The sequence below is a fragment of the Protopterus annectens genome, chromosome 17.part0, assembly GCF_019279795.1.
Source record: "Protopterus annectens isolate FY-2018-M chromosome 17.part0, PAN1.0, whole genome shotgun sequence".
NCBI classification, from domain to species: domain Eukaryota; kingdom Metazoa; phylum Chordata; order Ceratodontiformes; family Protopteridae; genus Protopterus; species Protopterus annectens.
In genome coordinates this window covers 620,817,697-620,843,891 of record NC_056751.1, presented here as the reverse complement: position 1 = coordinate 620,843,891, position 26,195 = coordinate 620,817,697, and the positions used below count along the sequence as shown (strand labels likewise).

Below are 26,195 nucleotides of genomic sequence, written 5' to 3'. Positions count from 1 at the left end.
GACCCAAAATGCTGAATATGAAATTTCGAATAGAAAACCACACCAAAAATAAATACATCGACAACCGTGGTTTGATGTATTCGACATAGCAGAAGGTGACGTCACTCACCTCCTGCTATGCACATTGCTGGTCTGAGCTGTAGCTGCAACCAAGGCTGAAATCATTGCTTTCTTGGTCAGGTTGGCATGCGCCAATCCTCTGGCTTCACACTCCTTAGCCAACTGGATCTTTGTCAGCTTTCTAAAATCTTCTGCTGATATCCTTGCCTACAATCCCTGACTAACTAAAAAAATAAATAAATAAAACTGTGGTGGATTGAAATTATGAATGTTTACCTTGTGGTTGTCAAGAATGCACACCTTAATGACAACTACCCATGGGCTACTGGAATCCAGTTAAAAATCCCACACTGCTGGCACCAATTAATGTGACATCTGGCCAATACCCTACCAGACTGCAACCAATGAAATGTGATGTCTGGCCAATATCCCACCAGACTGCCAGCAATAAATGTGACATCCCTTACTATCCTGGGTCAGTAACTAAGGAGCTTCAATCCTCATGGCTGACTCCAATGTGAGACTGTCACTTAAACAGGAGTAATATTTCACAATTGTCCCCTAAGAGCACAACAGGAACATGCTCTATAAGCTGGGAGTGGACTGTATATTTCTGTCCACCACAATGTAACTACTTATTACACACTTCAGAGCAATGTGTCCCAGTTTAAGACCTCTGACACACTCACACTCAAAGTAAATTTTAATCTCACACATCCAAACACTTCTGGGAAAGCCTGACACAGATTTCCAGTTGTGTACCTCCCCCAAAATAATACAGTAATGCTGCCACCAATCAGAGTGTCTTCATGCCCTTCTAAAGGGGTGTCCAATTATAAAAATTAAATATCAAAATAAATGATAGCTATGACCAGAAGTGGCCCGGCCTTTGAGGTGACCTGGGGTGTATCAAACAGATATAAGCACTCTCTAATCTCTAAAGAACACACTAATTTCCAGCCACAATGTAAAGTAATGAAAACATTTAATAATAAGTAATATGATTACAAGAATGTAAATCAATAACTTTCAATAAACACCAGAATTCAATCACTAGAAATGTAAAATTTAACTGTAGGATAGAAGTCCAGAATTTTAGCAAACCTCTATCTGAATAACTAAACTTTCCTAATTTAACTGGAGAATACTGTCCCTAATCTAATCTAAGACATAAGAGCAAGGCAAAGGCAGGCTTACAGATTTTGGGGAGTTTTATTTTCTTCAGGTATCACTGCACAGCACTGTGACTGCAACTCTGACTGACAAACTTGACTAACTGCACAGCATAACAGTCTTAACTGTCATATTTTAAAAAATAACAGTCAGCTGTTTGAAAAAGTTATTTTTCCTGTCAATCAACTCTTCCAAAAAATCACCTAGCAACCAGGAACATTCTAATGACATCACCTGCTGTTCGGCTGATTCTCCACAGTACTTTAGAATCTCCCTGTCAAACATGCACAATTAGAAATGTATCAAAACACTGACAGATTCTTTAAACATTCTGTTTAAACAGGGAAATACTCAACATTCAAAAAACATATTTACATTTCAAAATTAGGCATGTTGGCATACAGTGCAAGTTAATCTGTCAGATGACAGTGTTTTCATTCTCTTCACACACCCCCCCTTATGACTCAAGCATGATTTTCATGTGATCCTTGAAAACTGACACTTGAGAAAAATGTGTCTACCTTGAAATATTGTCCCACTCCTCTCCTGGACAATCCATTCACATTGGAATTATTAACCCCACTGCAACTATCTTCTCCTTCTGAAGAAACTTGGCTGAGCACAACCCCCACCCTACAATTTGAAGCATCTACCTGGACAATAAATTATTTATTGTAATCTGGGCAGCTAACACAAGGAGTATTCCCAAAATATCTTTTAGATTTTGGAGTGCCTGTTCACAATCTGTGGTCCACACTACATTGTCTGGTTTATTCTTCCTAGCTGGTTAGTAAGGAGTGCAGCTATGGTACTGAAATTGGGCACACATTTCTTATAGTATCCCGCTGTCCATAGAAATGCTCTCACTTTTTTCTTTGTAACAGGAACTGGCCACAATTGAATAGCTTCCACCTTGACAGGTTCTGGCTTAATTTTACCACTTCTCACTCTGTGTCCTAAGTAAGTGACCTCTGCCATACCCACTTGACACTTACTAGTTTTAATGGTTAATCCTGGCTTACTTAATCTATCCAAGACCTCCCTAACATGTTGGTCTTCAAATGCCTGTAGCATAGTCTTCAATATAGAGTTTAACCTCTCCACAAGACTATTAGTCTGGGGATAGTATGGGGTATTCTTTAGATGTTTCACCCCATAACACTTCCACAGATAAGTCAGCAGGTTGGGCATGAAGTTGGCACCTCGGTCAGTCAGTATTTCCTGTGCAAACCCTACTCTGCTGAAGATTTCTAGCAACACATTTGCCACATTCTCTGTCTCAATAGATTAATGAGCCAAAGCCACAGGATATCTGGTAGCTTAGTCTGCTACCACCAAAATGTATTTCTTTCCTGTAGAACCTGGAGTACTCAGGGGTCCAACAATAACCAGGGCCACTCTCTGAAAAGGCTCTTTGATAACAGGCAACGGCATTAACAGAACCTTACCCTTGTCCCCTGCTTTACCAACTTGTTGGCACTGTTCACAAGTCCTACAATATCCTACTACATCCCTCACAATCCTGGGCCAATAAGAATTTTGCATAATATGTTTCTTAGTATGTCATGCCCATATGACCTGAGAAAGGAATGTCATGTGCTGTGGCTAAAAGTGGCAGATGGTAAGCCCCAGGCATTTCCAACTGCTGTATTACTTCCCCTTCTAGCTGACCTTTAGGAATCCACTCTTTATATAGCAAACCTTCCTTCTCTGCCTCAGTATCCCCTGCTCAAGGAATATCAGGGACTATAGCTAGAAGTGGCAGATGGTAGGCTCTACGCTGTACCAACTGCCATACTATCTCACCTTCCAGCCCTCCCTTACGAGTCCCCTCTTTATACAACAAATCTTTGTTCCCCTATACAGACTGCCCTCTTCCTTGAACCTCAGGTGTTTCCTTAACTATCTCCCTCAAGCTTTGTATTGTAGGTTCCATAAGTTGAGTATGTCTCAACTGTACATTTGTGACCCTCCCAATTTCCCCTTCTGCAGGAAACCTAGTATCTTCCGACAGCTGTACCTCACTATCACTCTGAGTACTATCACTTACCATCCTTGCAGTCACCATGTCCAAGGGAACATCAGTACCTCCCAGCAGCCCTGGCTCACCTTCAGACTTACTGCTACAGGATAGGTCCCTCTCTGAAACAGCCACCACACTCGCCCCAGCTTCAGGTATGAGATATGTCTGGTTCTCTCCCAGACTACCGGACCTACATGCCTGTCTCCCAGCCTGATTATGTATCACTTAATGCACACAAGGCACTGCATCATCGCAGTCATTCCCTATCAGGACATCTGCAGGAATATTTTCAAACACAACTACTTACTTGCTTCCTCTTTTACCTTCACAGTCAAGATGAACCCTAGCCAAAGGTATTTGGAATTGGGTCCCTCCCAACTGTCTGACTAGAGTGGACTGCCCAAGCAAGTACTGCTCTTCTCTAACCACTGCAGGCCTTGCAACGGTTATATCAGAACCTGTGTCCCTCTTAGCAGTTACGTGTTTACCATCTGTTAAGCTAGAATATATATTTTGGTGATAATTTGGCACCCCAGTTATTTCTAAACAACTTCCCACTGGCAGTTTGTCATCACCACATGCTGGCTCCATCACCTTCTGTTTCTCACCTTGCCTCAATGGACATTTGGCTGCTATGTGTCTCCTCTGGTTACACTTGAAACATTTAATCCCTAACCCTGCACTTGGATTAGTAGTTTCCCCCATTACTGTTATACTCTGTTGGAGTGGTTTAGACTGCCCCCCATTGGGTTCCCTTATGTCTATGTACAGCATTGGGTATCCCTTTCCTATGCAGTGGTGCTCTGCTTGCCAAGAAGAGATCCCTTTTTCTCCCCAACTCCTCTGCAGAGTTGCGCTCACAGTCTGCTAACCAGACTCTCATGTCATCAGGCAAAGTACTAAGAGCTTGTTCCCTCACCAAAAGGTCTGCCAGTCCCTCAAAAGTGGTGACCTGACACCCACTCACCCATCTGTGAAAGTAAGTACATAAGTCAGCAATATTATCATGTGCACTTTCATCTGCCTTGCATCTATGTTCACAAGGCTTTTATCTATAAGCTACAGGTGTTAGTTTAAAACAATCTACATCATTTAACTTTGCTACAGCTAGAACAGCTTTACAATGGAATAAGGCAGTCAATAGTCAAACTCATAGCTCACAGTCAACATCATATTGTCTGCATACCCTCTCAAAGATATGAGTAAAACTATCGAGGCCATCCCCATCCCTGTACTGAGGAAAAAGTTTAATGACCTGTATGGCTTCTGGGGTCCAGTTATTCCCTTCCCATTACCTAAATGAGAAGCTCCACTTCATGCCAGTGCTGTCTCTCATTTTCCTCGACTTCTAAACATCTGACCTCCAGTTCATGTTGATGCTGTTTCTCCTCAGCCTCCAGGTGCAATTTCTCTGCTGATTTCAATTCAAGCTGTTTGGCCTCCAGACACAGTCTCCCTAACTCCAGACAGATTCTCAGGTCCTCTGAAGAAAATGTGGGCTGTCTCTTCTTGGCAGGCTACACATCACCAATGCCACACTGGATATCCTTCAAATGGCTGGTCTGAGCTGTTCCTGCAACCAAGGCAGAAATCATTGCTTCCTTGGTCAGGTTGGCATGCACCAGTCATCTGGCTTTACACTCCTTAGACAACTAGATCTTTGTCAGCTTGATAAAATCTTCTGCTGACATCTTTGCCTGCTATCCCTGATTAACTAAAAAAAATAAATAAAACTGTGGTAGATTGAAATTCTGAATGTTTACATTGTGGCTGTCAGGAGTGCACACCTCAATGACTACTACCCACAGGCTCCTGGAATCCAGTTAAAAATCCCACACCGCTGGCACCAATTAATGTGACATCTGGCTAATACCCCACCAGACTGCCACCAATAAAATGTGACATCTGGCCAATAGCCCACCGGACTGCCAACAATAAATGTGATGTCCCTTACTATCCTAGTTCAATAACTAAACAGCTTCAGTCCTCACTACTGACTCCAATATGAGATTGTCACTTAAACAGGAGTAATATTTCACAATTTTCCCCTAAGAGCACAACAGGAACATGCTCTATAATCTGGGAGTGGACTGTATACCTCTGTCCATCCCTAATGGAACTCCTTATTACATAGTTCAGTGGAATGTGTCCCAGTTTAAGACCTCTGATATACTCACACTGAATGTAAATTTAAATCTCACACATCCAAACACTTCTCACTCACTGTAAAGAAGGATGGGAGGGAGTGAGGGATTTAGGGACATGTAGTTTGCTACACTAGTGAGACTGATGCCTGCAAAGGGAGCAGGACAACATATCCTTACATGCCTTGCTCCATTATACTAACTTCTTACCGTTATGCATCCCACATGTTGCTTCTTCCTTCTGCACGGTAGATGATAAGGTTACTCTGTGACTCTCTACAGTACTAAAGGCTGGAAGTGCAAGGGCCCCTTATCACTGTGGTCTAATTGGCCTAAAGTCAGCCCTGCATGCCTAAGCTGCTAATTACACCCAGGAGACTTGGGCCATTGTTTAAGAGAAGGCTATCCATATCAAATGACTAATATGGTATAGTATGTAGTTAGCTGAGAAAGATATGCTGCAAATATGTACTAAGTGCATGACAACAGATTACTAGCCTAGACACCCAAAGGCTGGATAGGAGTGTCAATTAAGCCATTTCCAAACCTTTATTAAAATGTTACTATAATTCATATGACAGAGTCTGTATAGTGCATTACATAGACTACCCAGATGGACTTGTTTTTGTTTCTTTATGTTACAAAATTGATTCATGGTAGCAACTGATAATCATTATATACATAACTGTACACATTCCTGCACAGGTAAACTTACTTGTAGTTGTGGTTGTAGTTGTAGTAGGAAGTACTGTGGCTATATGATAAAAAGAAAAGACAATAGTATGGTTAATTTTCTAATGAAGAACAGCTCTGCTTACCATGTAAAAATGTCACTGCATATGAGCACATGCATGGATGATTCTCATGCTCTGCTCAGCAGCCACAACTTGAGGCCTCAGCATGGCTTTACTGAGCATAACATTTTAGCTTTTTAACTAGAATGAGTGCCCTTGGACATGTACATCACAAACTGCTAGTCCTCAACAGGTAATATACATATATGGGAAACTGCAGTTAGAATAGCAGATAAGTTGTCCACCTCAGCAGTTTTTCCACATAAATGCAGAAAAAATAAACAGTAACAACCATATAAACACTAAGAGAGAAAGTACAGTTGTGTAAGTTCTACTTACTCATAACAGTAGATGTTTGAATTCATCACTGCTGCACTAGCCTATGGGTGTATCTTGCCAACTTCAGAATGCTTTCACCCTCTTCCACACTGTCTCTATGGCTTTTATAGGCTAAGCACTTTTGAAGGGAACTAAGTAGCCAGAGTGACTAAAAATCTTCAGAGCTTTCTTGCTGTAACTAAACAAGGGGAATTCATTATGAACTTAACAAAGATTCCACATTAGAACTATATATGACAAAGGGGGGTGATGGGTCGGTATGGCTACTGCAGCAGTGAAGAATATAAATGTCTACTGTTAAGGTGAAGTGCAACTCACACAACTTCACTGTGTTTATCATTCTGTCTGCTGGAGAAGCTTATGGGTAGACTGCAGTAACTTATCCAACCTGGGAGGTGGAAGAATAAGGATCCAGAAGCTCCTGGAGAATGGTCCTCGTGAAGCCTGCTCTGGACCTGGAGAAGGAATTCAGTTTATAGTGCTTTGAAAATATGAATAGAGGAACAAGTTGCTGCCTCTGAATGCTTCTAGAATCAACCACTTTCCAGTATGCCATTGTAGAAGCTAAAGCTTTAGTGCAATGTGCCCTAACACTGCCTGGAATTATTTTGCCATGGTGTGAGTAACAAAACACCACAACAGAAGAGAACCACATATAAGTAGTCTGTTTGGAGATGGGTTTACCTTTCTTAGACCCAGAATTGGAAATCAATAGCTGGTTAGCATAATTGAAGGACTTAGTTCTGTCAGTATAATACATGAGTTGCCTATGCAGTTCCAGAGTATGAAGAATCTTTTTTTCCCTTCTTACAGAATCTGGATAAAAACAGAGAAATAGATGGCCTGACTCAGTGTGAACTCTGAAACAACCTTGGGCATGAATGTAGGTTTTATATGCAGAGTGACCAATGACCGTATCCCTATGAAGTACCAGAGAGGATTCTACTACCATTAAGAGCCTACAACTCAGATACTCTTCTTGCAGACATCAGACCAATGAGAAGAACAGTTTTCCAGGGAAGAACATGAAATCAGCCCCACAGGCATGTTCAGAAAGTAATGTAAATAATCTTTCTAGCATAAAATTAAGATCACAAGGAAGAGGAATCTGTTTACTGGAAGTTGTCAGGTGCACAGCTCCCTTCAGAAACTGTTTCACAACAAGCAGAGTGGAAAGAGTGGGATTCATGGCAGACTTGCTGAAATGGCCACAAGATGAACCATTGCAGTAGAATAAGACACGGGAGAGGATAGCAACGCACATAAATATTTGAGTACCAGTGCCAGAAAATCACTGATGGGCCCCTCATTATTGGCTAGGCACCAACTAGACAAACCTTTACCAATTGCCAATATAGGATTTGCTATTCGCATGCTTTCTAGCCTACATCAGTACCTGCTACATATCCTCATGAAAACGTGTCTAATAGATATCCAAACTAAATCATTCATGCAGTCAGTTGAAGTTGTTTGAGATCAGGGTGTATAAAGCTTCCCTGTCATGTAAGTAGATCCAGTCTAAGAAGAAGCTTGTGGTAACTTCTTCTGGCCAATTCTATAAGAAGGGAGAACCAATTTTACTTGGGCTAGAAGAGAGTCACCACAATGATTTCTGGACAGTCTTTATGAATCTTCAGAATTACCTTGGAAATCATTGGAATGGATGGAAATCCATACCGGAACATCCCCGGTCATTGGCATGATACAGATGGTTCTCAAGGCCTTGAACAAAATTTGCTTAGTTGCCTGTTTTGAAAGGAGGTGACCAGATCTATCTGAGGTGTTCCCCATGTCTAGATCAGTTCCTGGAAGACCTCTTCATTGAGATTTCACTCATGACGGCCTGTCCAGGCCCTGCTCAGCTTGTCTGCTATTGCGATTTGCTCTGACAGAATGTAGAATGCCTGGAGAGTTAAAGAAAGCTGAAGGGCTAACTCCTAAGCTATCATTGCCACCCAGCATAAAGACTACGTCCACGTGTCCCCCAGTTTGTGTATGTATCACATCAATGTGGTGTTGACTGTAATGATCTGTAGGAGTCCTGGGTCCCCCAGATAATGCAGAGACATTATAACATGAATCACAGCCCACATTTCTGTGCTACTGATGTGCTTTGGTCTGGTTGAACTGTACCACAATCCTTGTACTTTTACCCCCCCAAAAAAAAACTGCTCCCCAAGCAAAATCTGAGAAATTGGTCATTACAGATTGTGTTGGTGTGGGTGAAGAAAAAAGGGAGACCTGGATTCTGAGCCATCTGATCTCTCCTCCAGTGCAGTTCTGACTTTATAAACCCCATGACTGGAATCTAAAACTCCAGAGGATGAGAATTATGGGTCCACATCTTCTTGAGGCACCGCTGAAGCTTTCTCATATGTAATCTGGCAAAGGGAGTTATGAGAAGCATTGAAACCATGAGGCCCAGTATCCTGAGAAATTCTTTGACAATAGCCTGAGACTGACAAGAAAAGTTAAGGAAGATTTCCAGATACAAATCAACCTTCTCTTGAGGAAGGAGAGCCTTTTGCATCACAGTGTCTGTCAGGAAGCCTAGGAACACAATCCTGTACGATACAATAAGATAGAATTTTTACACATGAATCTTGAAATTATTTGCTATTAGAATGTGATGGTAAGTATCTTTGAGGTCTAAGGTTACCATGACATTCTAATATGGAACAAAAGCTAACACTGTTTGAAGGGTCAAGATCCTGAATTTTGGAACTTTCGCAAAAAGATTGAGAAAAATACTGGTCTGCAATTGTGGTCTTTAGAACCAGAAACATTCTGGAGTAAAAGCCTTTGCCTGTTTGTTCTGCAGGAATATGCTCTATGACTCCTGCTTCTAACATGTTCAAACACTTGGGGAAATAACTCTGTTTGATTGGGAGAGTGGAGAGAATCCCCTTAAAAGGGGGGATTTTCTATCCATTGCCAACTGTAACGCTCTTGGATCACTTTCAAAACTCAGCTGTCTGAGACAATCTGTTGCCATAAAGGATCAGTAATGACCAGATTTTGAAAAAGAGGAAGAGATGCTGGGGCAGGAGATAGTGGGATGGAAGGTAACCATATTTCTAGAATTCAGTCTGATGCTGGTACCTGTCTATTTTGTGGAGCAGCTCCTTGTTTTCTGGCTTTGTTATTTGTCCCTTCTTGCCATCTCTTCTTAGGTGTCTGCTTGTTTGCAGGTGACACCACCTGATTGTTTCGCCTTTGAAAAAATCCTAGAAAATCCCTGCATACTTTCCTCTCTCATCTCATTGTTTGAGGACCTGCATAGCAGAAATAAAACTTCCTTGTCAATGGGGGTGGAGGGGGGGATTCAAAATTTCTAACTTTAAATCATCTGAAAACTTTTGATTACTTATTCAGACAAATCCTCTTAAGACAGTAGCCAAAGCAGACATCATAGTAACAGCATCAGCACAATCATATACACTTTTAAAGTTATGTTTAGATACTTGAGATAGCTTAGATATAATCAGATTCAAATAAGACCTACCTTCAGTCAATCTGAAAGTAGAAAACTCTCAAACTGTCTTCACATTTCAGCATAAACGTCCACATATATCCTTAATAACTGAGTATTCTAAAGGCTAAAGCGGAGGAAGAAAAGAGTCTCTTAGTCTATCAGTTTACCCTCTTTATCTCCAGGAACAGAGTTAGGGGCGGCAAGGAAACTGTTCACATCAGGAACAGTAGCAGAGATGGCTGAGAAAAAAGATAATTATTAGTTTAAGAGACTTTATCTGCTTTATTAAGGATTGATGGCTGGGAATTAGGTGATTTGCAGGTGGCACTAAAAACATCTTCCAATAATAAAAAAATTGGAAGCAATATGAAGGGGCTTCTTGTTGTAATAAATTTTGGTATCAATCCATTTTATGGGGAACATCCACCTGTTCCAACAAAAACACATCCTTTAGCCTAGAGTCAGTCTCATAGACGGGAAAAGGCTCTAATTGTATATTTTTAGGGTCACTGGACTACCGAACCCTCAGGTAATAAAATCCTATCACTACATCAGAATTACCTGATAAAGCATACTCATCATTGGAAGTGGATGAATAAGGTAGAGATGCAAGCAATGGGGACTGAGTATTGACAGTCCTGGTCAAGGTAAGAACATCATTTTTACAAACCGATACCATTTCTCTGTTAATCACAATGATTAACTTTCTGTTTTTTTCCCCCTAAGAAAATCCTTGGATGAAGGCTGACTAGGGGAAAACATAGCATCCTAAGCAAGCGGTCTCTTTCCCTGGCCACTGTAAGAAAACCATCCCAGAGTGTCTTCCATACCTAAAATAAATGGATCTTCCATGCCCACATTGGACACTGCAAAAGCCGAAGAGGATGTGTTTGACACCGATCAGTAGTGGCTGGCAAAGTTATACCAGAGTGATTCAAAGAAACCAGTAAGTGGTCTGAGGAAAGAGTAATGGCTACTACTGAGTCACCCACCATCTGCTTAGGCAATAACTGAACCCATGTTGAAGGCAAAGGCTCATGCTTTTAACTGTTTTTTCTTGTTAGGTATGCTGATAGAAGGACCAGAGTAAGTATCCATTCTGTAGCCAAAGAAGGGGCCTGATTGCCATCAAGCTGCACTCAAAAGAGTCAATCAAAGTTAAATTGTAACTTACTGCACACAGGCAGCACAAAAACACTCAAAAAGCCCCACAGTCCCAATAAACTATAAAGTACACAAGCGGCACACAAAAAATCCTGTTAGAAACAGAGATACTTTCCCTGAAGTGAGATGCTAAATAAAAAGTCTGTCAGATAACTTGTCACGATGTAAATAATTCATGCAAATCTAATGAATAAATCAGTTAAGCCTAAATAATGAAGCTAAAACCTGACAGCAATACACAAAACCAAAGTAGCAGTCCTACAATGAAAAAGGTCCAATATTATTGATTATTAAAAAGGCATACTATATATCTGTCAAAAACAGAAAAAAATTAGTCAATAAAAATACAGGTAAGTGTGGAATTATTTCATAAATGGGAGTTATCTGTCAAAGAGGAAGCCTTAGGCTGACTACTGTTCCTGTGAGGTCTCAGCACTGTATATGAATAAGATGGCAAGAAAGTTCTGAAGATTTTTAGTCACTCTGGCTGCTTATATAGTGCCTTTCAAAAGGGCTTAGCCTATAAGTCATCAGAGTGATGTTGTGGGAAGGGATGAAAGCTTTTTGGAAGCTGGATGGTTGGTATTCTTGACAGGATAAACCCACAGACTACTGCAGCAATGAGACTGATGGATATTGCAAAGTTTCCATCTTAACCACTGTCAGTGTTCACACATTTCAGTGATTTTCCTGAATGTTTGTTACTTTAGTTTGGTTTTATAAATATCACTGTACCCTGCTTCTTTAACATGTCTCAAAGTACTGAAAACTTTTCTAGGACAGTCATTCCTCTCTTGACCCTTTTCTGAAAAATCAGTTATCACTTATCAGTATCTGTAAAAAAGATCATGTTTGGGCATAGATTTCAACTTTTACCTCCAGAGATAGGAACACAACAAAAAATAGAGAAAAACATCAAATTACAGACACCTTTTAAATGCTGTACTATCACTTTAGAATTTCTTAAAATGATTTCCAGTTTTAGGATGGATGGAGCAAAAGTCTGGTATCCTTGACTGCATGCTTCATCTGAGTAAATTATAGACATAACCATAAGCAAACACTTGGTAGGTGTCTTAAAGAACATTCAAAAGTTATTCTCAGTGTGTTGCATTATCTTATGTGATATTTGTTTTCTTTGCATGTTTATAATGGTGATCATCAAAGACGCATTTATAATTCAACAGTTTCTATTTGTCTTTCATCGAATGTGTGGACGCTTTATACTTGTTTTTTCTATCAGTTGTTCTAATATCTCAGAAAATGATTTATTTCAAGATTTGCAAAGAATCCATTTTTGGATCAATGTAATATTACCAGTGATTATTGTTAGAAAGACACAATGACATCAGGAGCTGTAGACATTTTTTTATAGAGCAATACATTATGAATGTTTACATTTTCACTTATACATATTGTACAATCTCCATGCATTGTTGTCATTTTGGCACTGATTGGTGATAGCCATTTTATAGTTATATGTTTGTATAAAGCTAATAAAGTAGCCTCATGTCATATAATCAGTGCTTACATTTAATTTTCAAAAGCTGGCATGTTGTTGTATCTTCTCCGCTAATGATTGGCAGTAGATTTTTACGTGCCGAGCTGCCGGCCCTGATGCACAACCTTCAACAAAGGTACACCCATTCACGCATAAATCCATATATCATGAATAACTAGTATATTTACTCTTAATCTCCAGTTTGATTTGACATTGATCCATAAACAAAAAAACAGTTAAACATACAAGTTAACTAGCCACCCAGTGGTATGAATATTGGCTTTAGATGATGATCACTGTTGATGTGACACCCCAATCCCATGTGCAAAAATGGGAAAAAAGGAATTATGGATTGATGGCTGGACACACATTAACTAATTACAATATAATTTCAGATCAGGAATTAACTAGTGACATTTTTGTTTTATTTTCACTATATTACAAATCTTAACAACTGGACCAGATATTTTACACCATATAAACATATATACATTTAAGTCTGCTTTATTAAATATATGTGCATTTAAAGTGCTTTGCTCTATGTAAGTGTCCTTTTCAAGTCCAATTTTCGTTACAGAATTCTACATAGCCAATTTTTATGCTAGGAGTTCTGCTTCCTATCTTTAATAGTTCTCAGTTCCATATTTTTAATCTCTGCAGTCATCATTTTTATTTCCTTTTTTGATGGTCTGTCTTGGGTTTTCTATTAGTATATGACTTTATTATATTGTTCAGTTCACTTCTGTACTGAAGCAACTCTGTATATTTCTGAAATATATAATTCAAGAACCTTTTTCTGAGTCATCACATCTTCAACATAATCCTGTTGTCTGTGGGAACATCAAGTCTTTTAGGGGTACAGAAATATTTGTGAAAGCATTTTCTATTCTAAGTTTTTTGGTTACCTGAATATGAAGGGATAAGACATATTAACCCACTGATCATCTGTAATATTTTTATTTAATATTTCACTCCATGCCATTTTTAGTTTTATACTGCACTGTCCTTTCAAATCCAGCATATATAAAACTCTTCATATTCCTTTCCTAAATCTACCCAAATATCTATATGCAATCCTGCCGTTGTCCCATTGTGCACCATGCTTGTCATAAGCATCCAGTTGGGCATATATTCCAAGTTCTAAATCAAATATTTTGTGCTACCTTATTCCAAGAAAAAAATCTCTTTAATTTTCTTTATTTTATTTGTTCTTCTATAGTTGATCTGTCAGTTGATACATATAAGCCTGAAGTAGTCATAGTCTTATCTTAACTATGATCTTTTGAGTAATTTCTTCCTATATTTCTTTAGCTGTTTGTTCAACATCCTCTTTCAAATACATTTCCAATTATCTCATCTTGTCATCACTGAACAGAAAGGGAAGTCCTGTACAAAGATGTTTGATGGGAAATCCTTCATTTCTATAGCTTTTATCTTTGCTTTATTTTCTTTATAGCCTGCTAATAAAATATTTCAGTTTATCATATATAATTTTCATATCATGTTTTGGATTGGTAACATATGACATGATGTTACTAATTAAACTGTTCGTTTCATCATTTGTATTTTTCCATTTATATCCAGAGATATTTGAGTGTCTTATGTCACTGGCTCAAAATAAAGTGTAATGGTAAAAGTGGATCACCACCCAACTTAATTTATCTTGTAAGACTAAATGCACAGCTCACCTCCACGCTTTACATTAGCTTGGGCTCCTCTGTAGATAAATATAAATGCTGTCCATGTTTGTGAAAAAACAACTGCCACAAAAGATCTCTTCATAAAATTGTTAACTCACTCTGTTAAATGTTTTGCTGTCATTCAAACCCAATAAAATTACTATATTATTATTAATGCCCAAAGTGTCTATTTGAATTATAAAGGTTCTATTAAACTTGTCTATAAACCCACACAGATCCAAGCTTGTTATTCTTGACAATATTGTTGCCATTTTTTTGCTAAAATTGTCGTAAGCACTTTGTAGTCATGATTCAAAACCAAAATGGGTCTGTGTGACCAGGAACAGGAATATGTTTCCCCTTTCTTAGTTATAAATATCACTACAATTCTTTCCAAGATGAGGTCACATCCCCACTCAGAAATAAAAAAAATATTGTTAAAAAGTACTAGCCAGACTTTTAGAATCTCAAGTCCCTTCCTCTTCATGTATCTATTACAATTCCAATACTCCCAGGAGTTTTTCTTGTATTTGGTTTATCATTAAGTCTTTAATTTCAGTTTCCTTTATTTATGATGTTAATAGCCCTCTTCCTATTTCTTTTAACTGTAGAAGTTTTAACTGTCTAAAATATGTTACCATATCCAGTGTGTTGCTCTCAACCCCTATATCTTGTCTATATAGTATACACTAATAACTTACCATTACATTCATAATTTTTCTTGAGACCACTTCACCATACCATTCTTACAATTCCTGGTATTAGTTATCATTCTTTCAACCATTTATTGGTTGAAACGTTGAGCCAACAATCTGGTTGCTCTAGGATATCATCAAAAAGCAGTTCTTTTAAAGTCGTTCCTCTATGTTCATTCATATTTTCTAAGTGGTATTGCATACACATTCCAGCTTCTTTCAATTGCTCATAAGCCTGATGTGTCCCACTTCTTTTTTTGTTTTTGTTTCTTTAAATCTATATACCTACTGCTACTGCAGGTGTTATTCCATATCTCATTTGCTTTTTCTGTGACTACATTTCTAATCTTCAGTTTAGAATTATCCTGATCTTTTGCAAGCTGTTTATTGTTTAGATTTATATCTAATAACATTTCACTTAAAGTTTGATTTACCCTATCACTAAATTTTATTTTATATTTGTTAACTGGGGAAAGTCCGACTTGGAACCAGCCAATTTTCAGCCGAGGCCTGGGGAGAAATGCTCCAGACCCATGCCATTGTAACGTGGGAGGAAACTGGAGCACCCAGAGGAAACCCACATGAACACAGGAAGGACATGCAGACTCCACCAAGAAGGCACCTCAGCCGAGAATCAAACCGGAGAAACTCTTGCTGTGACGTGACAACATTACCGCTGCACCACTGTGCCGTCCTATGGCTTCCTTTACAGAAGAAAGTGTTTGTCACTGACTTTTACTTGCTTACAAAATGTAATTTCTATAGGTGCATGATAGGACATTATATGGTTTCATGGTTTGCATTATGTTGCAGTATTATTTCAAAATGCTACATCTGTCTAATTTTACCCAACAGTCATATTTCACTAAAAATTTATATTTTCCATTTATTCTGTCCTTATTTTCATTATATTAATGAGACCAAATACATATAGATATTTCTCTAAGTATACTGGCTTCAACCAGTTCTCTGTTATATCTTGGCCCTCCAGAGACATCTCCCTTATTTCCTATAATGTTCCTATCTTCAGCCACTACCAAACACCCTTGATGAAAGTCTATAACGTCTCTCATAATATTCATTATATCTTGTCTTAATGTTTTCAGTGGAATACCTTCTGCAGCCAGCGTCATTCTTATGTGCTGGTAATAGACTCTCAACAGTATAAGTCTTCCATGCCTATCATTCATTTGTTCTTGACTCCTTATTCCAATGCCCTTTTAAAGGAAGTCAGCATATTATAGCAGAACCCTCTGCTACAAACTGGTCCTTAAAAGTCTTTGTCTGTAATTTTTTGTCATGCTATATATTTTGTGTAGTATTGTCACAACTGAACCTAATCTCTTATTTGCAACAGAACAACACACAATTTCTTCCTTACCCAAAATTAAACAACATATTAACTATAAACATTTTTTTCTTAAGGAAGTAGAGCTAACACTCTGAAAAAACAGCAGAGTGAAGGTCCCTTTAGTCTTTGGTAAGGAAATATTAAGTCCTTTGGGCTGGCAAATGTCTATTATAAACAGCTAATCTGTTTGTTTCACTTGCCTGTAGCTAGCAAATGAAATATCTTATTTTAGAAGCTGTCCTCTACTCTTGTGTTGCTAGACAGCCTCACTATGTACCTTCTTTTATTTAGTAAACTAGTTCACATTTTTTGACATCTCCCCTTTACATTTATTACATATTTCAAATGCTTTGGTTTCTTTTTTCATGCATCATTAATTTGCTTCTTTTTGTCCAGTCTTTACTCCAGTGTCATAGAGCCTTTATTAAAAGCAATTTATAGTCAGAAAACAAATGAAACTTTCATCAGATAATATGTAGAATAGCTCCTCTTTCATATAAACTTTCATTTTTAAATAAAATGTTAGATGTAATATTTATATTTAACATTAATATCGATATAGCTAAATAATATAGGAGAGGCCATTATAAACTTCTGTCTGGCAAGTGTCTTAATGGCTGACAACACATGGCTCACTGAGACAGGCAGTTACAAGGTCAAACTGTAACCTATGTAAACTTCTTCCTAGTAAGGAAAGGGATTGGAGTAAAATCAGAAATTGCAATCTTGTCCAGTGATGCGGTCAGTTCAGAGCTTAAAACATTGATAGCCAGAATCAGTTACAACAATGTAGAGAAAAACTCTAAAAGCTAAAACAGACTGGGATGAGGACCTGGAAGTTGACTGGTAAGAAGGCACAGAAGCTCAAAGAAATACTCAGGGCTCTAGCTTCTCAAAAATAATAATAAGAAATGGATGGAGTTAATGAAGAAGGATGTCAGCATTTTAATGGCATGTGAGGACTACAGAAGAGATAAGTGGCTGACACAGGTATGCCAATAATGTACATAAGGAAAGCTGTTGATAGAATACAGAAGTCCAGGAGGTTATTAACTGTAACAAAGAGTGCAAGATAGTGAAAACAAAAAAAAATGGAGATGCAGAAGGCGTTGAAATGGGCATATCTAGATTTGAGAAAGCATGGGACAAGATTGCAAGAAAGCCAATTTGGGCAGTCCTGCAATGGTTCAAAGTGTCAGAAACATTGGTAGAATTAGTGCAGGCTATGCGTGAGGACCTAATGGCTAAAGCTTAAGCAGTGTTGGACTCACAAAGGGGTTCCCAGTTGGAGTAGGTATGCATCAGGGTTCAGTTCCAAGCTGACTCCTGTTTTTATTGGTGATGAACTACATTAGCAAACAGATCACTGGGGACCAATCAACAAAGTTGCTGTATGCAGATGATGTGGTACTACAGGCACATTCTAAACTGGACTTTCTGTAAATGACAAAGGGATGGAGTGCAAACTGCAGGAACATGGGAAGAAACTGAGTACAGATGAAACAAATGGGTGATATCAAAAGAAGATTAAAACTAATACAGAAGGGAAAATATTGGAAGACATTAACGGCTTCAAGTATCTGGGAGATGTGGTTGAGGAAAAAGGAAGTGTGAATGAGGAGGTCAAAGTTTGAATCAGGAGTGCTGCAGTACACTGATACAGAGTGCTAAGGGTAATTAGACCCTCCCTATGAAAACTAACATACCCTTGTTCTACACAGACAATGTAAAATGAAATCCACACAGAAAAGATTCTACTTCTTTGGCAACACTAGATCCCACTTGTTTGTAGCCACTCTGTCTTTTAGAGAGGAGCACAATTTTTTATAAATAATGCTAATGCGCTGGGGAATGTGGTATAGGCAGCAGCAACAGCATAATCATTAGCTGCAGCCGTATTTCATGTATCAGTAGTAATGAAGCAGTTTTCCCTATTCACTATTCCCAAACTGCTAACACATTCTAACAACACTATCCCAGACTTCTCAAATGGTAGCATGCAAAAAAGAAATTATAATACGGATATGAAGTCATGTTTTGAAATAAATTAATGTGGTAGCAGGTCAACGGCTTATCTGTCTGATGTGGCATCAGTAAGACATATTTCCTTACCCATACGAACTTTATGACTTTATTGAAGTACTGTTTTTACATACTTGACATTATATTGATGTATTAATTCTCCTCATTCTACTTTGCATATAGAACTTCACAGTGTCCCATGTGCCCGATGGTGGTTCCCTTCCTTCCCACTGGAACTACTCTTTCAAAGTGCACCCTTATTTCCTGAATACTGAGAGGTAAGATATGCACACAGGTGACTTCATTCCCATTTCCTGATAATTTTATATTTATCCTTCTACTTCTCACTCTATTCCTGTGTACCAGATGTGCAGGCCACACAAACTCTGGCACCACTGGTGCTCCATTCCTATGAAAGCCTTTTTACAGCTGATCATCTGTGCATCCCCATCAAGCCTTGTATGCTGCTACAGAGAATTGTCTTTGGTGAAACCCCCCACTCTGTTTCCTCCAGACAGAAATTTTGGCCATCAGATGATCATTCCTATTTTCTCCTGCTGGCTACTCACAGGTGTAGATGACTAATCAAATACAAGTCAGGGTTTAGCACACAAGTGAATCTAGCTTACTCAGAGTGCTCTGTGCTAGAAATTTACAGCTGATTTAGACTGATATTGTCCATACTCTTTTTCTTAGTTCTTAATAATACCACCTCTTCTGGAGGATGGTGTGGATATGGGTACCATAGATGCTTTCATTGGGGATGTGGGGGCACAAGGACTTCTGAACTGGAAGAAGTAGAAAACTGATTAATTTTCTTTGCTATTAAATAGGAACACATGCATCATTGTCACCATCATCTTCATGCTCTATAACAGTTCTATATCACCACAGTCATTGACATCAACATCATCAGTCTTTCAACCACCTTCCACATTACGATAAACCATTCCACACAGCCACATTAAGATAAACCATTCCACACAGCCACATTACGATAAACCATTCCACACAGCTACATTACGATAAACCATTCCACACAGCCACATTACGATAAACCATTCCACACAGCCACATTATGATAAGCCATTCCACAGAGCTGTCTCACCCAGATTAATTTGCAGTACTCTATTGAAACCAGGTCCTTCAATTGCAAATGCTTGAAAGTGTTTTTGGTCACAGCTATTTTCATCTCGTTGGAACTACTAGAACTGAATGCAATGCATATACTTTGAAGTCAGAAGTGGTTACCAGATTAGTATATTTAGCAATGCTGATACATGGGAAAAGACATTTTCTTTGGGTTTTTGAGTAAGGCTTCTACATTTGCTATAAGATTCTTACCAGTGTGTTCAGGAACTGACAATATTTGCATGATTTGGACAACATGTATGCAGTTGGAGGGCCTCCATCTAGTCCATGCCCCTCATTGTGGATGATGACCCATTGTAATATTCCTTAAATGTAGTGATTCTTACACTATATGCTATATATAATGCTTCAAGAGAGAAGCTACCATTCCTAGGGTGTTATCTGACCTGTAACTGCAACACAGGGAAAGTTCTTTCCATTGTTTGATCAAAATCAAAACTATATTTAGATATGTAAATTCTGATCACTAACTGTGTGTCCTTGAAGCTGAAAATACAAGCTGTTGCTCTTAGTGTTACAGCCAGACAGTATAAATTAGAAATATAGTTTATTATTTTGTTTGTTGTAATTTTGCATGATATATCAAATATTTCTTTCATAGCTACATAGATCAAACTAAATATGGCAAGACTGTAAAGTAAACAGCTTATGAACAAAAATGAGAGTGTTTATCCTCACAGATGTGTATTCATTATTTACACTTGATAAAACATTTAAAATTGCTTTATAACACAAATTATTTTAAAAAAAAATCAGTCTTACCTGATGAAGAAAGAAATGTTGATATTTCAGGCAGACTTGTAACTGTAATAAAAGAGATACATTTAACTGACCACATGCACTGCAATTTATGGATTCATGCAACAGGGCAGACAGCAGAGTGCTTTGCCTTAAATGAAGAGCTTAAATCAGGTTTCCTTCACTTTCACATCAGAATATTTCTGTCCTTATGTGAGTTATCAGTTTAAGGCTTGTGATAGATTATAAGTGTTTGAGACATGTGAGCCTTGAGTAATGTGTTACTAAACAGAATTTTGTGATTGTTAAACAATTTTCCAGAACCAAATTTATTCTGCCTTCATTTCAGTTTGTATAACTAGAAGGTGATAGAGAAGCGTAGCACAATATGTTGTGTATTTCTGAACAAACAGAAGCAACTCATACAAGTAAAAGGGCAGATTTTCAAGTTGCCACTGTGGTCATTAAAGAGAGACTGATTCACATTTGTACCGAGTCTATCATTCCAGATACAGCTGTGGGCATAGCTCTCAACCTCTTAGCACAAAAAATTTGGACAAAGTCAAAAGTAATGGGGGGACAAAGCTCCAAAAATACGGACAAATTCTAAATATTGCTCTTAGAAACTTAGAAAGTTGCTAGAATAAAAAAGGTCTTGTATTACAATGCATTTTCTGAAGGATATGAAGCCTGAAACTCAAATGCTTGTCAATATTTAGCAAATTCAGTCCTCAGTGATTTGCCACAAACAAAAAAAACACATATTTTATGAGGAACAGTCCAAAATATCAGGCAGAATCTGGACATTCTAACCTTTAGTATTTAAATCATAACAGTGGAATAAATTACCATGTGACACCGTTAGCTAGAGTGAGATTAACCTCTCCTCTTCCAGTATCCTCTGTTACAATATATTAATTTCAGCAGTTACAATACAGTCTGACATACAGGTGTATTTCTTTTCAGTCCAGCAGGGCACACTGTTTGTACATTTTTTACACAAGCAGCTTTACAAATACATTTTCATCACAAGCACCTGTACAAATCAGTTTGATATACAAATGACATATAATTCTTTACAAGACCTCAGCTAGCTATGCTGGCATATGTTACACATCCACTGCCCTACTTCTCCTGGTATAGCTGGCAATACCTCACATCATCACATCTCTGCCCCCTTTAAAGACTCAAGCTAGTTTCTCGAGTGACCCCAGAGAAACATTGCTTGAGAGGAATGAGCCTATCTGGGACTACAATAACCCATGCCCTGTCTTGAGAACCCATTTACACTGGCACTGCTGACCCTACTATAGTGCTGCAGTATCATTCATATGCCTGCAACCACAGGCTCCATCTTAATAACTTGGCATTTTGCTGGCTGGCTAACTGTAGCCATAGATCCCCTCAGACACCTTCTGCCACCCACTGCAAATACTTAGCACAAGGGCTTCCCTAGTATGGTAAGGCTTCAGCATGTTAACATGGTACAGTATGTGCCCCTGCCTCCTGCCTGGCAGTTCTACCATGTAGTTAACATCACTGACCTTCCTTACCACTTTGAAGGGTCCCTGCAGCTTATTGTGTCTGACAAGAATGAGCAATACAACCTGCTGTACCACAGTATACTCTTGGGTGTGGGCATTCATGTCATGCCAGACCTTTTTCTGCTGTTGGGCTCCTGCCAGGTTTTCTTGGGCCAAGCCTATGAGCTCCCTAAGCCTTATCGTGTGGTTTAGGACATATGTCATAACTGACTCCTTGTGAGAGTCACACTCATCCTCCCATTCATCACGAATCACATCTAAAGGCCCCCTCACCCTATGCCCATAGAGCAACTTGAAGGGTGATAAACCTGTGGATTCCTGGGGTACCTTTCTGTATGCAAAAAGCAGATGGGACAAATATTTGTCCCACTCTCTCTTAAACTGGTCTGCAAATGCCAGTAGCATGGTTTTTAGTGTAGATCACAGTAGGGGGTTAGTTGGGGATAGGGTGGGTAGATATATAGGTGTACATGTGTGTCTGTGTGTATGCATGTGTATGAATGGTTGTGTCTGTGTGTAGGTGTGTGTCTGTGTGTCTGAGTGTGTATGAAGGGTTGTGTGTGTGTGTGTGTGTGTGTGTGTGTGTGTGTGTGTGTGTGTGTGTGTGTGTGTGTGTGTGTGTGTGTGTGTGTAGGTGTGTGTCTGTGTATGAATGGTTTTGTGTGTGTGTGTGTGTGTGTGTCGGTGTGTGTGTGTCGGTGTGTATGCATGTGTATAAATGGTTGTGTGTGTGTGTGTGTGTGTGTGTGTGTGTGTGTGTGTGTGTGTGTATGTGTGTGTGTGTGTGTGTGTGTGTGTTTGTGATCCACATGTAAGAGAATTAGGAATATCAGTAATACATGCCTACGGATAGCAATATCTCAAGAATGGTGCCAACTGCATTAGGATTCATGGTACATTCTGAATTAGTAAGTGGGCAAAGTGAAACAGTATGAGAGACATACATTCCAGAAGTTACTGATTGTTTCTGAAAATGCACAGAAAGCATGCTATATTTATTATATATTTTTAAATAATGCAATGACGGCTTACCAGCAAGAGTGTAAGTTTTGACCCATGTACAGAATGCATTACAGCAAAAAATGGCACACACTGAAGGTAGGTAACATGGAGACATTATGAGCTGCATATCTTTGTTCTGTTAGCCAAGAATATTAGCAACAGCTGTATATTATCATCCAAATCTACGGAATGATATCTTCTGTTAGGAGGCAAGGGGTCATCTGTGACACAAATGAGTATGTTCATTAAAAAATTTTGCGTGAGATATGCATTGCATAAGTTATGTACGAGTGTGCCAATTTACAGGAAACATAAATATTTTCTTATTTTATTTAATAATGTAGTAATTGAACAGAATATAATGCTGTGACTGCAGTCCAGTCAAAGGGTGGTAATAAAAAAAGACCCTATAGGTAAGTCACTAACTTGAGCACATCAACAGATGTCAGTTTCTTCCAGAAGTTATCATGAGCAATAAACCCATAATTGCATTAATATCATCAAAGTGGTATGAACCAATTTTAGGTTCATAGATTAGTACTAGGCTAACTGCCCTTGCAAGCCATTTTTTTAAGCCTAGCCAGTTATCCCTTGTAAGACTCAAACCCTGCAACTTGTGTTTGTAAGGCAAACACCTTAACCATTAGGCCACCCTCCCAATCCTTTTAAGAAAATTATGTCATCTGACACTGTTCAGAAAACAGATTTGCTCGTCATAGCTGGCATGTAGAATGCTCAGTTTCTTACATATTAGCATTGTAAGATATTTTAAAAACGTGTGCATCATTTCCATATTTTATTAAGATTTCAAACTGCACAGTAACACTGTCTTGTTATGGATTATTAGAAAGCACACAGTGAGTAGAACAACTCCTTGAGGAAATAGTAGGTCTACAGTATTCATTTGTAGAATATAACCATTAGTTTGAATACACTGACAGTAAGTTTTAGGGGAAAATACATGCTGTGCAATAATAAGAAATACAGCACATCACCTTTTAAAGCTTGTATAATACAAAATGTATGTAGCATGACAGAGCACAAATAAAATTCACTTTTTTATTAACTTTACTGCTTGTGAGATTTAAAAGTTTATTTGAGGCTTTTTCTCTGAACATGTTTTGTGCCAAAGCCATTATTACTTAAACCTCAGAGAAATAAAGAGTAATATAATATATCTGCCTTGTTCTTTTACAATTGCTTGGTGCATTGGGAGTAATCCTGTCCATGTTGAATGCTTCATGTCAAGAGATCATAAAACCTACTTCTGTTATATTCAATATGACAGGGGTAAACTGTACTTGTAATTTTCTTAAATACATTAACCCAGGAAAAAACAAAGAAGCAATACCATAATCATATTACTTTATAAGAAGTCCTGATGGTTCAACCTTAGAAAGATCTTAGTACATGAAGTATTGTTTACCTTCTGTTGTTGTTGTTGTGGTAGTTGTTGGAGCTGAAAAAAAAAAAACAGTTATCACTATGCCGTTGTACTGTGGCACACTTGTAGACTTTTGTTATGTTACTCATTTACATTAGATGGAAAACTATGGAGCGAGTAAACTCAAAATCTTTATGACTGGATATAATTATACCATTTTTAATAATATTCACTGAGGACAACCCACATGTCAACACAGCTTTACAATTTTTAGCAATATTCTCTGTTTATGTTGTTAGATTAGTCATCTTTGATCTGTCATGTTAGAATGCTTTTCTAAAGATTGTAGTCAACATTGCACAAAATAAGTAGACTTAATGAAGTATTTGCAAGGTAAATAGAAATGAAACTAATAAATAGTATTCAGCAGCAATATATAAAAACAATAATAATTAATAAGATGTCACTTTATTCCAGAGTAGCAAAATTAATTTTACTAACTGTGCGCATTTTCTTATGGGTTTGATCCTCAAGGAAAAACAGATCACACCCCTTATGCTCACTTTTTTCAACTGTTCCCTATCTACACCAATCATTAAAGAGTTATGTTAAGACAATGTTTTTTCCTTGTCAGTTCTGTTTCTTCACACCCCCGTATTCACTGCTTTGACTACATCAGTTACTGTTTTCTAGATATTCCCAGCTGTGTCCCTTTACCAAGCAGCCCCCCCCCCTTCTTGGAGGCCAGACCATTTCAGCTACTAAACCATATGGGATGGGGAGTGTGGATTCATGTAGACAGAGGCAGACAGGTGTTGTGGATAGTTAGATAGAATTCCCAGTCAGAAATACAATGTGTAAAAACATCATTATGCATGAAGCACACAGCCACGTTACCCATTAGATGCCTGTCTCTGTCTTTTTCATTGATGGTAGCATGCAAGGAGCTTGTTTTCCAGCAGAAATCTTGTAGACAGCAGTAAACTCCCTACCCTACCTCTGGGTCAGAAGTGATAGATTCTGGACACTTTATCCTATTTCAGATCCTCCCTTTGTGCTGTGTGCATTCCCAAGCATCTGTCCCCAGCCACATAGATGGACACCTATGGGACTGTTCTTGTTATACAGTATTAATGTTGTAAAGGTGTAAAATAAATGAAATATTTCAGACAGAGCCCGTGTAAAGAACTGATGAACTGCACTATCCTATGATGTGCTCTTTATATCACAATACCTGCAGCTTTTACTCAAAAAAGACCTGGCAACAAAATATATCAGGAATGATCTCCAGGGCAAATGATTTCTATGTGCCCATGCCTTTGGCATCTTTTTTCTTGATATGTTATACGAGACCTCTCAACCAATTGGGGACAAATTTCAACAGAATCAGGGACAAGTCAAGAAAAAATCAGGGACAATAAGGGGCACTTTTAAAATATTAATGCTATTAACTTGAAACATTGACAGAATCAGAGCATATGAATTAATACACATTTTCTGAAGTAAAAGAAGTTTATAACTCTTAATTATTGTCATTATTTATTAAGTGTAATTCACCACCTTTCCTCCAAAAGTCACTAGTTTTAGGAGGGATTAAGAGGGACAGAGTTAAAATTTGAGTCAATAAGATTAAACATCCACTCCCAGATGTAAAAGTCATAAAAATTTATACAATTTACTGACTAAAATGTATGCTGTGCACAGATTAATTTTGTAATAATAATAGTAGTTATAGTAGAAATTCACTGTTTTCTCTATGTGAAAGGAAAGAGGGGTGGAAGATAATTTTTCTGTCTACAAAATGCTACACAATTCGCTTCTCAGGTGAGGTGACTTCTTTGGTAAGTTTTAAAGGCAATAATGGAAACAGACAGTTGTCCCCTTTCATAAAAATAAAAATAAAAAAAAAAACATTAATCGTTCCACTTCTGAAACTCGAGAAGGATCCCAAGTCA

The 26,195-nt window shown here is 38.3% G+C and overlaps 1 long non-coding RNA gene across 1 annotated transcript; it reads right to left on the bottom strand.

Annotated features, from left to right (window-relative positions):
* Window positions 1-6,112: 6,112 nt before the first annotated feature.
* Window positions 6,113-24,301, bottom strand: LOC122791647. Its single transcript, XR_006363181.1, has 3 exons — window positions 24,283-24,301; window positions 20,335-20,376; window positions 6,113-6,154 (listed from the first exon to the last, which is right to left on the bottom strand). It is a non-coding gene; the product is annotated as an uncharacterized LOC122791647 (long non-coding RNA).
* Window positions 24,302-26,195: the final 1,894 nt, after the last annotated feature.